The sequence below is a fragment of the Acomys minous genome (genome assembly GCF_964271855.1).
Source record: "Acomys minous genome assembly, chromosome: 16".
NCBI lineage: Eukaryota > Metazoa > Chordata > Mammalia > Rodentia > Muridae > Acomys > Acomys minous.
The window spans coordinates 93,603,656-93,616,701 of record NC_140498.1 but is presented as its reverse complement, the minus strand read 5'-3'; the positions used below and the strand labels follow the sequence as shown (position 1 = coordinate 93,616,701).

The following is a 13,046-nucleotide window of genomic DNA, read 5'->3' as shown; positions in this document are numbered from 1 at the left end:
CCCAGCACTCGGGAGGCAGAGGCAGGTGGATCACTGTGCGTTCGAGGCCAGCCTGGACTACAAAGTGAGTCCAGGACAGTCAAGGCTACACAGAGAAACCCTGTCTCGAAAAACCAAAACAAACAAAACAAAACAAAAAAGAATAAAAGGCAAGGCAGTGGTGATGCACGCCTTTAATCCCAGCACTTGGGAGGCAGAGGCAGGCGGATTGCTGTGAGTTCAAGGCCAGCCTGGTCTACAAAGTGAGTCCAGGACAGCCAGGACTACACAGAGAGACCCTGTCTTCAAAAACAAAAAACAAAAAACAAAACAAACAAACAAAAAAAAAAGAATAAAGGTCTGTCTGTTCCCAGACATCAATCGACGCCGACTACACAACTAAAGAAGTGTTCTCTACCTGGAGTTTGTACATTGTGAGCGCATCTCTGCAGTGCGGTTCTTGCCAGAACCAGAGACGAACACCACCACCAAGGAAAGAGAACTGAGGTGTGCCTGGCCCTTGTGTGCTGTGGGGTGAGCATTGGTCGAAGGACAACTTGCCAGAGCCGGCTCTGTCCTTTCACCATGCTCTTTCTCGGATTTCCCGAAGGTGCGTTTTCAATCCCGTTAGAGGAGAACTCCTCGGGGAGAGCAGGATAGCTCTTTCTTCTCTTCATACCTGGTCTGCAGCTCTGACCTGGACACGGAGGAACACAGGAGAGCAGGACCCGCATCCTCCCGCGTTGGTGCAATCCTCTTTTTACCAGCAGAGGGCGCTCGACCTCCATGCGCCACAGCTTCCTACCCTTCCTTGCCTAAGACTTCCCCAGTCCGGATCCACCCACTTTGTTCCTGGCTCAGACTCCCGCGTCCAAATGGCAGAGTCTCTTGTTTGAGCAAACACTTGAGGCAGTCTTGCCAGGATCTCACCTGTTTCTCCGCTCTCCAGGTGCTTTTAGGAGACAATCTGGTTCTCACAAGCAAAATCCCAAGGACACCGATGAAACGGAGGCGACAATCAAAGTGAAGAAAAAGGTGAACCGCGGGCTGGGAAAATGACTTGGGGGAGATGGCTCGCACGTGTGCTGGCTGGAGCTGGGATCCTGACCACTCAGCCAAACACGTCCGAGTGCCTTTGCGAGTTTGCACCTACAGAAGGTTCCCGGGGCACAGTAGGACAAGTCAGCTCAGAAAGTAACAATAAGCCAGGCGCGGTGGCGCACGCCTTTAATCCCAGCACTGGGGAGGCAGAGGCAAGCGGATCGCTGTGAGTTCGAGGCCAGCCTGGTCTACAAAGTGAGTCTAGGACAGCCAGGGCTACACAGAGAAACTCTGTCTCAAACAAAACAAAACAAAACAAAACAGGAGGACTGCCGGGCATGGCGGCCCACACCTGTAATCCCTACCTTTTTTTCTGTTTTGAGGCAGGGTCTTGCTATGTAGCCCTGGAAATCCTCCTGCCTCAGCGTCCCTGTGCTTTGACTTAACATCTGTCTCTCTCAAGTGTCTCATAGCCAGTTTGTCTTGAGCTCAGTAAGAGTTTCCCACGAATCAGAAACAAAAACAACCTCAACCACGTGAGGTGTTGCTGTTGCTTTTCCGATATTGTGATAAGACATTGTAACCAAGGCCACTTGTAGAAGAAATTGTTCACTTGGGACGTGAGGTTCCAGAGCCAATGGCAGTGATGTGAAAGGGGCAAGCAGCTGAGAGCTCACATCTTGCGACCGAGACAGGATGGGGCGCAGAGAGAGCTCCCCAGGAAAGGTCTTTTTTTTTTTTTTATTATTATTTTGGTTTTTTGAAACAGGGTGTCTCTGTGTTAGCCTTGGCTATCCTGGAACAGTCTTTGTAAACCTCAAGGTCGGGCCCCCAGTAGCCACCAACTGGGGACCATGTGTTCAGAGGCCCCAGACTTATGCAGGACATCTCATTCAAACCAGCGCATCAAGCGAGCCTGAGGATACGGCTCTTGAGGTCACTAAGAGGCTGCCACCACTCCCAGAGGCCACCAAAGAGCAAGTACCTACTGCCTCTCATTGGTCCCCAGGCCTGACCTCAACCACCCACCGGCAAGATGCCTGACAAGTGAGCTGTTCTCTGGCGGAGTTCCATCAGCCCCACCCCCCACCCCCTCACCTCCCACCCCCCACCTCACCCCCACCCCACCTCACCCCCACCCCCCACCCCCACCCCCTCACCTCCCGCCCCCACCTCACCCCCCAGCAGACCTTCCAAGCTCAGCTCAAGCCTGCTACATCAGAAACCCTGGAGGGTGCCAAAGAGAGAGTTTTCAAAAGCCCTACATAAGCAAGACTTTGTCTCAAAAAACAGGAGGGCTGCTGGCCATGGTGGCGCACGCCTTTAATCCCAGCACTCGGGAGCCAGAGGCAGGAGGATCGCTGTGAGTTCGAGGCCAGCCTGGTCTACAAAGTGAGTCCAGGACAGCTAAGGCTACACAGAGAAACCCTGTCTTGAAAAATAAAAAATAAATTAAAAGCCCTCCAAGGGCTCTGGAGGTGGGTTCCTGTTGGAAAATCCACCTTACAGAGGTCTAGGGCTTCCTTTGTTTTGTTTTTAATTTAAATTTAAAATATATATATTTAGTGTTGTTTTAGGGAGAGGCGATACATGTAGAGAAGTCAAAGGACAGCCTGTGGGAGTAGATTCTCACGGTTCACCAGGTGGGTCCTGGGGATCGAACTCATGTCTTGACGCTTGACAGCAAGTGCCTTTACCCACTGAGCTGTCCCTCCAGCCCTTGCTTTGCTTTGTTTGGACGGCCGGGTTTGTTGGAGGCAGGGTCTCAGTGTACAGCCCAGGCTGTCCAAGCAACCATGACAGGCCCTACCTCTAACCCCCTGGCTTTGGAACGGCAGGCCTGTGCCACCATACGCAGTGATGCCAGCTCATCTTACACCCATCTGATTGCAGGTGCGATTAAGTTTCATTTTGAGTAATAAGGAAGTGGGCTCAGAGGTGCTAAGGCCGCCTAGCCTTGTGTCATCAGGGCTGAGTTTCAGCCTTATAACACCAGATAGCCAGCCTCTCCCCTGGTGACCTGCCCGTGGCGAGCCGGTGGAGCACAGCTGCGGTGGAGACCATTTCCCTGAGAAAACTTTAGAGCAACTAAAAATTAGGCCAGAAGGATGGCTCAGAGGATAAAAGCCCTTCTTACTGAGCCTGATGACCTAAGTTTGTTCCCTGGGTTCTGACTGGTGGAAAGAGGAACCAATTGTGTGTGCATGAGCTCTCTCCCCAAACACACACACACCGAGCACAGCACTAAATAAAGGTAAGAAGTCATTTTTTAAAAGAAAACAAGTCAAATTTTGTTTTGGTTTTGGTTTTTTGGATTTTTTGTTGTTGGTTGGTTGGTTGGTTTGGTTTTTTTGGTTTTGGTTTTGGTTTTCCAAGACAGGGTTTCTGTGTAGCCTTGGCTGTCCTGGACTCACCATGTAGACCAGGCTGGCCTCGAACTCATAAAGATCTGCCTGCCTCTGCCTCCTGAGTGCTGGGATTACAGGCATGTGCCACTACCACCCAGCTCTTTTTTCGTTTTTTTAAAAGATATATTTATTTTATGTCCTATTACAGATGGGTTTGAGCCACCATGTGGTTGCTGGGAATTAAACTCAGGACCTCTGGAAGAGCAGACAGTGCTCTTAACCACTGAGCCATCACTCCAGACCTCTTTTTTTTTCTTTTTTGTTTTGTTGTTGTTGTTGTTGTTGTTTTGTTTGTTTTTCAAGATGGTTTCTCTGTGTAGCCTTGGCTGTCCTGGACTTGCTTTGTAGACCAGGCTGGCTTCGAACTCACAGCGATCCACCTTCCTCTGCCTCCCAAGTGCTGGGATTAAAGGGGTGCGCCACCACGCCTGGCCTCTTTTTTAAAAAAAAACAGTTTTTATTTTATTATTTTATATGTATGAGTAATTTGCCTGCATTATGCCAGGCTACCACATGCATGCAGTGCTCTTTGTGGCCAGAGGAGGGCACTAGATCCCCTGGAAGGAGCAGCCAGTGTTCTTAACTGAGGAGCCACCTCTGCAGTTCTCTTTGTTTTTCTTTCTTTATTTTGCAGTTCCCAACATTGTGCAAATTGGCCTCCAGCTCAAGGCAACTCTCCTGCCTCCTGAGTGCAAGCAGGAGCTTCACTTCCGGCTAAAATTAGCTCCCTTGAAAAATAAAAACAAAGCCAGGTGTGGTGGTGCACCCCTTTAATCCCAGCACTCGGGAGGCAGAGGCAGGCGGATCGCTGTGAGTTGGAGGCCAGCCTGGTCTACAAAGTGAGCCCAGGACAGTCAAGGAAGGCTACAGAGAAACTCTGTCTCGAAAAACCAAAATAAGCCAGGCGTGGTGGCGCACACCTTTAACCCCAAGTGCGTACACCTCTGTGTTCCTCTGTGTATGCACAAGTGTGTGGGTGCCTAGGGATGCCAGGAGAAGGTTCCAGATATCCTGGAGCTGGACTCAGAGGTAGCTGTGCTCACCTGGTCCGGATGCTCTGTGAAAGCAGTAAACTGAGCTGGCCCTCCAGCCCCTACCACCAGGCCTTGCTGGCCACCCCTGCTGTGCTTTGCCCTCGTGGAAGCTGATGCAAGGACTTCCCGAGCTGCTCCCCTGCCCCAGATGGGATCAATTATAAACAGTTGTCTCAAGGCAGCTTTATAATATTACAAAATTGCTGAACACAGTGTAGGAGTCAGGTCCCCGTGTAGATAGGCCCGCATCTAAACTATAGATTTCTCTTTAGCTGATAGGAAGGTTGCTATTCCCCCACCCCCAGGGCTATGGGCAGATGACTGTGAATTCAAACAATCTCTGGTCAAGAATTACTGTGTTAAAAATAGCAACTGAGCCAGGTGTGGTAGCACACATCTTTAATCCCAGCATTGGGAGACAGAGGCATGTGGATCTCTGAGTTCAAGGCTAGCCTGGTCTACAGAGTGAGTTCAGGACAGCCAAGGATATACCGAGAAACCCTGTCTTGTAAAAACAAAATAAAAAAATAGCAACTGTGGGGCTGGAGAGATGGCTCAGAGGTTAAGAGCACTGTCTGCTCTTCCAGAGGTCCTGAGTTCAATTCCCAGCAACCACATGGTGGCTCACAACCATCTACAATGAGATCTGGCGCCCTCTTCTGGCATGTAGGAGTTGTATGCAAAACACTGCATGTGTAATAAGTAAATAAAAATTTAAAATAAATAAATAAATAACATTGTTGTATTTTCCAATTCTGAGACAGCCACTAGAAGATATAACATTGACTTGATAAGTTTGGGGTAGAAAAATACTCAATACATATACATTAAAAAAAAAAAGCCGGGCATGGTGGCGCACGCCTGTAATCCCAGCACTTGGGAGGCAGAGGCAGACGGATCGCTGTGAGTTCGAGGCCAGCCTGGTCTACAAAGTGACTCCAGGACAGCCAAGGCTACACAGAGAGATCTTGTCTCAAAAAAACAAAACCAAAAACAAACAAACAAACAAAAAAAGCAACTGTGCCGAGTATGGGCAGAATTCTGCTGTCATTATACTGTAAGCAATATGGTAGGAGACTGTATTTACAATGACTGGAAGTCTGTAGGGAGCCAGGCCTGATGGCACCAGCCTATAATGCCAGCCCCTTGGAAAGCTGAGGCAGGAGGACCCCAGGCTGGAGGATGACAGGTCTGCCGGGGCTGCAGAGTGAGTTCGAAGCCAGCTTGGACAACTTAGGGAGACCCTGTGACAACAGTCAAAGGCTTGCTTGTCCAGCACGTATGAGGCCCCGGGTTTCAACCTAAGTGAGGGAGGGAGGGAGGAATAAAAGAATGACGTAGGGGTGTGGACACATCCTACATGGATCAGATCAGCCTCTTAGGTTGGTATCTAAGGTGGGACCTGAACCCAGGCCCCGGGAATGGCTGTACAGTAGCCACAAAGACAAAGAAAAGAACTTGGCCTACTTCAGACCCACCTCTCTCCGTGACCTCACCAGGTTTTCATTTGTGTTTAAAATGTTAATCAGGGGGCTCGGGAGATGATGGGTCAGCGATTAAAAGCATTGGCTGTCTTGCAGAGGACCCAAATTCAGTTCCCAGCACCCACAAGGTGGCTCACAGCTGTTTGTAACTCCAGCTACAGGGAATCTGACGCCTGTGTCCTCTTCACGCACCTGCAGCTATGTCTATGTACACATAATTAAAAATAATAAGATAAATATATTTAAAACGTAAAGCAGTAAATTTGAGACAAGAAGACCTAAGAGAGTTTAACACCCACTCCCTTCCGATGTTTGACAGAGATGTGGTTTTCAAAACAATACTCAAGGTTAATTTTTGCTTTTGGTTTTGGTTTTTCGAGACAAGATTTCTCTGTGTAGCCTTGGCTGTCCTGGACTCACTTTGTAATCCAGGCTAACCTCAAACTCATCGATCCACCTGTCTCTGCCTCCTGAGTGCTGGTATTAAAGGTGTGTACCACCACACCCAGCTCAAGGTTAATTTTTTTTTTCTTCTTTCAGTTCTTTGAGACAGTTTTTCTGTGTAGCCCTGACTGTCCTGGAATCTCAAACTCACAGAGGTCCACCTGCCTCTGCCCCCTATGCTGGGATTAAAGGCTGCACCACCATGCCCAGCTGGGAACTTTTGTTTGTTTGTTTTGTTTTGAGACAGGGTTTCTCTGTGTGACAACCCTGGTTATCCTCGAACTCCCTCTGTAGACCAGGCTGTCCTCAAACTCACAGACATCTGTCTGCCTCTGCCTCCCAAGTGTGTGAGTCACCACAGCCTGGCTCTCTGGGAACTATTTTTAAATAAAAGAATCAGCCAAGTGCTGGTGGTACTGGCCTTTAATTCCAGCCCTCGGGAGGCAGAGGCAGGCCAATCACTGTGAGTTCGAGGCCAGCCTGGTCTACAAAGCAAGTCCAGGACAGTCAAGGCTACACAGAGAAACCCTGTCTCAAAAAAGAAAGAATCAAGAAAATAAAGACAATTACTTATCAATGATGTACAACTCCCGAAACATCTTTATCTGATCACAGGCTACAGGTGTGTCTAAACCTGAGGCCTTTGGGCTGCATGCACCCCGGAGAACTATGAGTTGGGCCCAATTTACTTACAATGTTAGTAGACATGTGTGCACATGCACCTCTGTATGTGTGTGTGTGTGTGTGTGTGTTTCGTTTTCTGTAACTCAGTTACACAGTTCTGGTTTTGTTTTTCGTTTTTTTGAGCCCAGTTACACAGTTCTGAAAATTGGTAGCTGACAGCGTCTTTCAGTGAAGAGGCAGACTGAGCCAGGCGGTGGTGGCAGCAAAGCCCTTTAATGTGGCAGAGGCAGGCGGATCTCTTGGATCAAGGCCAGCCTGGTCTACAGAGCGAGTTTCAGGACAGCCAGGGCTACACAGAGAGACCCTCTCTTGAAACCACAAACACAGAAAAAGGGACTGTGTCCTAGAAGGTACAGCCTAGCTGGCCTGCCATGCCAAAGCCTCAGACTGCAGTAAAAAGAGCAAAAGAGCAGATATGGCGGCTCACAGCTGTGATCCCAGCACCTGGCTGGAAGACGGTCACCTTTGGCTGCACAACAAGTTCAAGGCCAGTCTGAGCCACAAGAGAGAGCTTGTCTCCACCAAAGTTAAAAATTAAAACTGGACACAAACAAAGAAATCAAAACATGCCCCCAAGTCAAGAGGAGGCCCGGACACCAGGAGACTGTTTCCACACCTGCGCCTTGAGGTCAGTCCTGCCAACTCAACGACTCCATCCCTTTGTCCATTCATGTTCCAGACAGTTCCATCAGCACCCTCTGTGGCCTCTAGAGCCTGCTGGGGACCAGAGAGAGGACCAAGCCCCAAGGCAGGGAACATGTTGGAGCAGCGTTCAGGCCCAGGATGGGACCGACCGTGAGCTTGCTTCCTCACTGTTCCAGTTGTTTAAGGATGCTTGTGATCTCGTGGGGTTACTGTGAGGACAAGGTGAGGGTGTCACTGCTCTTGGGAGTGATTACTCATTGTGTCCCAGTCCCACCTTCTGAGGGAACGGGGTTCATGTTTTGTTTTGTTTTGTTTGCTTTTCCAGTCAGGGCCTCTCTGTGTAGCCCTGGCTGGCCTGGACTCACTTTGTAGACCAGGCTGGCCTCGAACTCACAGAGATCTGCCTGCCTCTAGCTCTGGAGTGCTGCAATTAAAGGCGTGGGCCACTACGCCCGGCTCACAACCACTTATAATGTGATCTGATGCCCTCTTCTGCTCTGCAGGTGTGCATGCAGTCAGAGCACTATCTACATAATGAATAAATAAAACTATAAAAAATACTAAAAAAATAAAACAACAAAAACAGAAACAGCCTAATGGGTGAGGAAAACGTCATGAAGAATGAGCTTGTAGTTCAATGACAGGTCACTTACCCAGCAGGTGTACAGCGCTCACACACACACATAAGCATACACGTTTTCACAGGACTCATCACATACCCTCGCAGGGGCACACATGGGTACACACACACACTCAAACACACAGCTGAGTAACTGGCACAGTGGCATATTGCTTGACAACAAAAAGAGTGAACAACTTACTGACGTGAACATGCTACCGTCACAATGGCGTGGGTGAATCTCAAACTAATGCTGGTGAGGGGGGTGGGCGTAAGGGAAGGCTCAGCAGTAAGGAGAGTGGCTGCTCTTGCAGAGGACCAGAGTTCAGTCCCCGGCACTTCAGCCGAGAGGCCCACAGCTGCCTGTGGGTCCCGCTCTATTCGACGATCCAGGAAGTGAAAACTTATCTGCACTTACAGCGAAAGTTGTAGTTGTTCAAAGCAGAACCAGGCCGCATGGGAAGCCCCCAGAAAGCGGGCACGTGGCCCCGGGGATTAGAAAAAGCAGGAAGAGGGGTCCCGGGAGCCCAGAGGGAACTTCTGAGAATTACTCAGTTCCCTTCCACTTAACAACTGGATACGGGCTGGAGAGATGGCGCAGAGGTAAGGAGCATTGTCTGTTCTTAGAGGTCCTGAGTTCAAATCCCAGAAACCACTGTCTATAATGAGATCTGGTGCCCTCTGCTGTAGGGCACGCACACACGCAGGCAGAATATTGTATACATAATAAATAAATAATTTTTTTTTTTAAACTGGATGAAGCCAGGCATGTTGGCGCACGCCTTTAATCCCAGCACTCGGGAGGCAGAGGCAGGAGGATCGCCGTGAGTTCGAGGCCAGCCTGGTCTACAAAGTGAGTCCAGGATGGCCAAGGCTACACAGAGGAAACCCTGTCTCGAAAAAACCAAAACCAAACCAAAACAAAAAAAACCTGGATGCATTCTGGAGCATACATTAACTGGAGATGTTGTTAATGTGCAAATATTGTAGAATGTGCTTATTCAAACCAAGATGGCTCAGGTGTCCCATCCTCACACAGGACACTGTCGCACCTGCAATCTCTCCAGGCTGGAGATGTTTCAATTCCTGTGACTATTTTTTATTTATTTATTTTATTTTTTTATTTTTTGGTTTTTCGAGACAGGGTTTCTCTGTGTAGCCTTGGCCATTCTGGACTCACTTTGTAGACCAGGCTGGCCTTGAACTCAAAGATCCACCTGCCTCTGCCTCCTGAGTGCTGGGATTAAAGGCATGTGAGATACCACTGCCGGCATCATCATCATCTGTGGGTGGGTGTGTGCGCGCGCGCTGTGAATATACGATTTATCCCATGGTTACAGACGCACTGGAGCACACATGTGAAAAACTCTGTACAATCTGCAGGAGCCAGCTCCTCCCTTCCGCCGCGGATTCCAGGGACGAGACCCAGGTAACAAGGCTTGGGTGGCAATCGCGTTTGCCCACAGAGGCCTCTCACCAGCCCCAAGAGCTCTTTTTACAAAAGTCTCTCTAGGGCAAACGCTGTGGCTCACTGCATAAAGCCAGGCGTGGTGGTTTAGGCCTGTAATCCCAGCCCCTGGAGAGCGGAGGCAGGAGAATCAAGAACTCAAGGTCACCCTGCGCTTCCTCTTGGTGATGAGGGCGTGGCTGGCTGGTGGGGCCGTAGGGGCGTGGCTGGGCGGTGAGGGCGTGGCTGGGTGGTGGAGCACTGTTCAAGCTTGCACAAGGCCCTTGGTTTCACTCCCAGTCCCACCCAAACAAAAAACAAAAAACCAGAAACTACTCGGGCAATTTTCTGAGACTGGGAAAAGATTTTAATTACTTTCTTTTTTTTTTTTCCTTTCTGCCAAATAAGTCACCACACAGAGGCAATGAAAAGCTTTGGTTATATTTGGCTTACATATATTATGCATAGAGCTTGGTGTCTGTCGCAATAAATAGCCCTGGCTGGGATGACTAAAGTGGCCCTTGCAGATACCGTCTGACAGGCAGAGAGAACTCTAGGCTACAAGAGGAAGGAAGCTCAGGAACATGAGGGGCAGGTGAAGGAAAGCGAAGAAGAAAGATAAGCTGTGGCTCTCAGCTACACCGTTGCAAAACGGAATTTATGTTCAGTGAAATGTATGTAAATGTCCGATGCTGAACAATGTACAGCGGTGGGCGGAGAGTGGGCGGAGACTGGGCAGCAGTGGGCGGGGACTGGGCCGGGGTCCAGGGCCAAAGCAGCTGCCCCTGACTACACCCAGCCGCTGAGTGATTACAATAGATAATTTTGCAAAATGCTTTTCGCTGATGCTCCCATTTCTCTGTGTTCTGGGTAATGATTAGTTCCTGTTCCAGGTGACACCTCTGAGGCTCAAGGCCAGAGAGTCTTAAGACCCAACCTATAGCCACCGCTGGCCTCAAACTCACTCTATAGACCAGGCTGGCCTTGAACTCACACAGACCGCCCCGCCCCCCCCCCCCCCCCCCCCCGCTTTGCCTCTGCCTCCTGATTGGTCTGATTGGTGGGATTAAAGGCGCGCGCCGCCACACCCGGCATACCAGCCTCGCATATCTCTCCAAGGATCTGAGATTCTTCCCTCCCAGACACACCTGGATCAAATAGGCTTTCTTTTATTAGGTCCACGGTGTAAAACTCCACTCTCCTTTCTTCCCGGATACGCCTGGAGCCAGGGAGGTTTTGGTTTGGTTTGGAGTTCTTTGGAGACAGGTCTGTCTAGGAGGCTAGGCTGGCCTTCAGTGAAAAATCTCCCTGCATCAGCCAGTTGAGAGGTGGGACCACAGATATGTGCCATCACACCCTACTAATTTGTGTGTGCGTGCTTGAGTGTGTGCAGGTGCACGTGTGTGGAGGCCTGCTGACAGCCTCAGGAGCCAGCCACCGTGTCTTTGTGTGTGTGGCGCGTCACGTGTGTGGGTACTCCTCCAGATAGCACGTGAAGAGGCCGGAAGTTGATGTCTGGGTCTCTTCTTCTACTGCTCGGCTTTATTTTGTGAAACAGGGTCTCTCGCTGAACCGAGGGCTTATCTTTTCCGCTAGATTGACTGGCCAGACAGCCTCGTGGGCCCTTCTCTGCTACCCAGGCACACACCACACCACCACAGCATTTCACCAGGGTCCCGGGGATCTGAGGCAATGTTGCCCAGAAAACACTTTGCCCACTGAGCTATCTCCTTAGGCCCCTGGCTGGTTTTGATTTTGGTTTTGAGGCACGGTGTCTCCCTGGGACCTGGAAATCACCAACTGTCCAGGCTGATCAGCCAGCAAGCCCTCTGGCTCGGTCTCCCCAGTGCACACTCCATGCACTCTCATGGGGAGTTATGAATATTGAATTAAATCATCAAGCTTGCAAGGTGAGAGCTTTACAAACCCGACCGTCAGCGTTGTTTTGGAGTCAGGAGAGTGATTCCAGGAGCCTCTGAGGAACATTCTAGAAACAAAAGAGTTGGAGAGGCACACACTCTCCTATGCCCTGTCATCACTAGTTGATGTTTTTGTTTTTGTAAATCCATTAGCAATTTCTCTGTGTAAATGTATCCTGGTTATAATGCAAGTGAAGTTTTCTTTCCCTTTTTTTTTTCTTCTCGAGACAGAGTCTCTCTATGTTATAGCCTTGGCTGTCCTGGACTCACTTTGTAGATCAGGCTGCCCTCGAACTCACAGTGATCCACCTGCCTCTGCCTCCCGGGTGCTGGGATTAAAGGCGTGCGCCACCACGCCCGGCTCTTTCCCTTTTTTCCCCCCCCATTTAACTAACTTATTTTTGAGGCAAGTTCTCCCTACATAGACCAGGCTGGCCATACACTGACAAAGCTCTCCCTGCCCCCACCTCCTGAGTGCCGGGATTCTAGATCAACACGCTCAGCTACAATGTTTGTTTGTTTGTTTGTTTGTTTGTTTGTTTGAAACAGAGTTCGACCATGAAGACCTGGCTGGCCTCGAACTCACCAAGATTCACCTTCCTCTGGCCCCAGAGCACTAGAATTAAAGTTGAGATCCCCCCAGCTCCCCGAACCAAGCTAAATTTTTAAAGGGAGCTATTGTGTGTGAAATTTAACTTGCAGAATGAATGTGTTTATTCATTCCACAAACAAATCGAGTGTGTGAGGCTCCTCATGAACAGTGAGCAGGGCTCACTGTGTGTGTGCCAGGCATCGCCCGGCTATTTGACAGGCATGCGAACAATTCATCGTTAGAAAACAAGCATGTGAGGCAGCTTCTCTTACGTCTCAGTCCGTGTGGGCTGCCAGAACACAGGGCCATAGATGGAGAACTTTATACCTCATCCTTCTGGAAGCCGAGACGCCCAGGGTCAAGGTGTCAGTGAAGCAAGCTTCTGAAGCCTCTTGGCTTGTGAGAGACGAACATGTGCCCACACGACCTCTCCAAGACTCTCCTCAGAGAGCTGCTAGCCCATGGGGCTGGAGGATGCCTCAGCTCCTGTGCTCGATGCTTGCGCCAAGACCTGAGTCCTGTCCTCAACAGCCGTGTGGTGGCTCACAACTGTCTGTAGCTCCAGGTCCGGAGAATCCAGCACTGTCTTCTGACCTCACCGGGCACTAGGAATGCACATGGCGCACAGACATGCTTTCAAGCTGAACATTCGTACACATAAAATAAAACAAAAATGCCTTACGGAGCTGGCAGTGGTGGCACAGGCCTTTAATCCTAGCACTCAGAAGGCAGAGCCAGGCACATCTCTGG

General features: G+C 49.9%; 1 long non-coding RNA gene across 1 annotated transcript; it reads left to right on the top strand.

Annotated features, from left to right (window-relative positions):
• On the top strand, positions 1–3,538 carry LOC311586237. Its single transcript, XR_014775483.1, has 4 exons — positions 1–486; positions 929–1,014; positions 1,790–2,067; positions 2,914–3,538. It is a non-coding gene; the product is annotated as an uncharacterized lncRNA (long non-coding RNA).
• Positions 3,539–13,046: the final 9,508 nt, after the last annotated feature.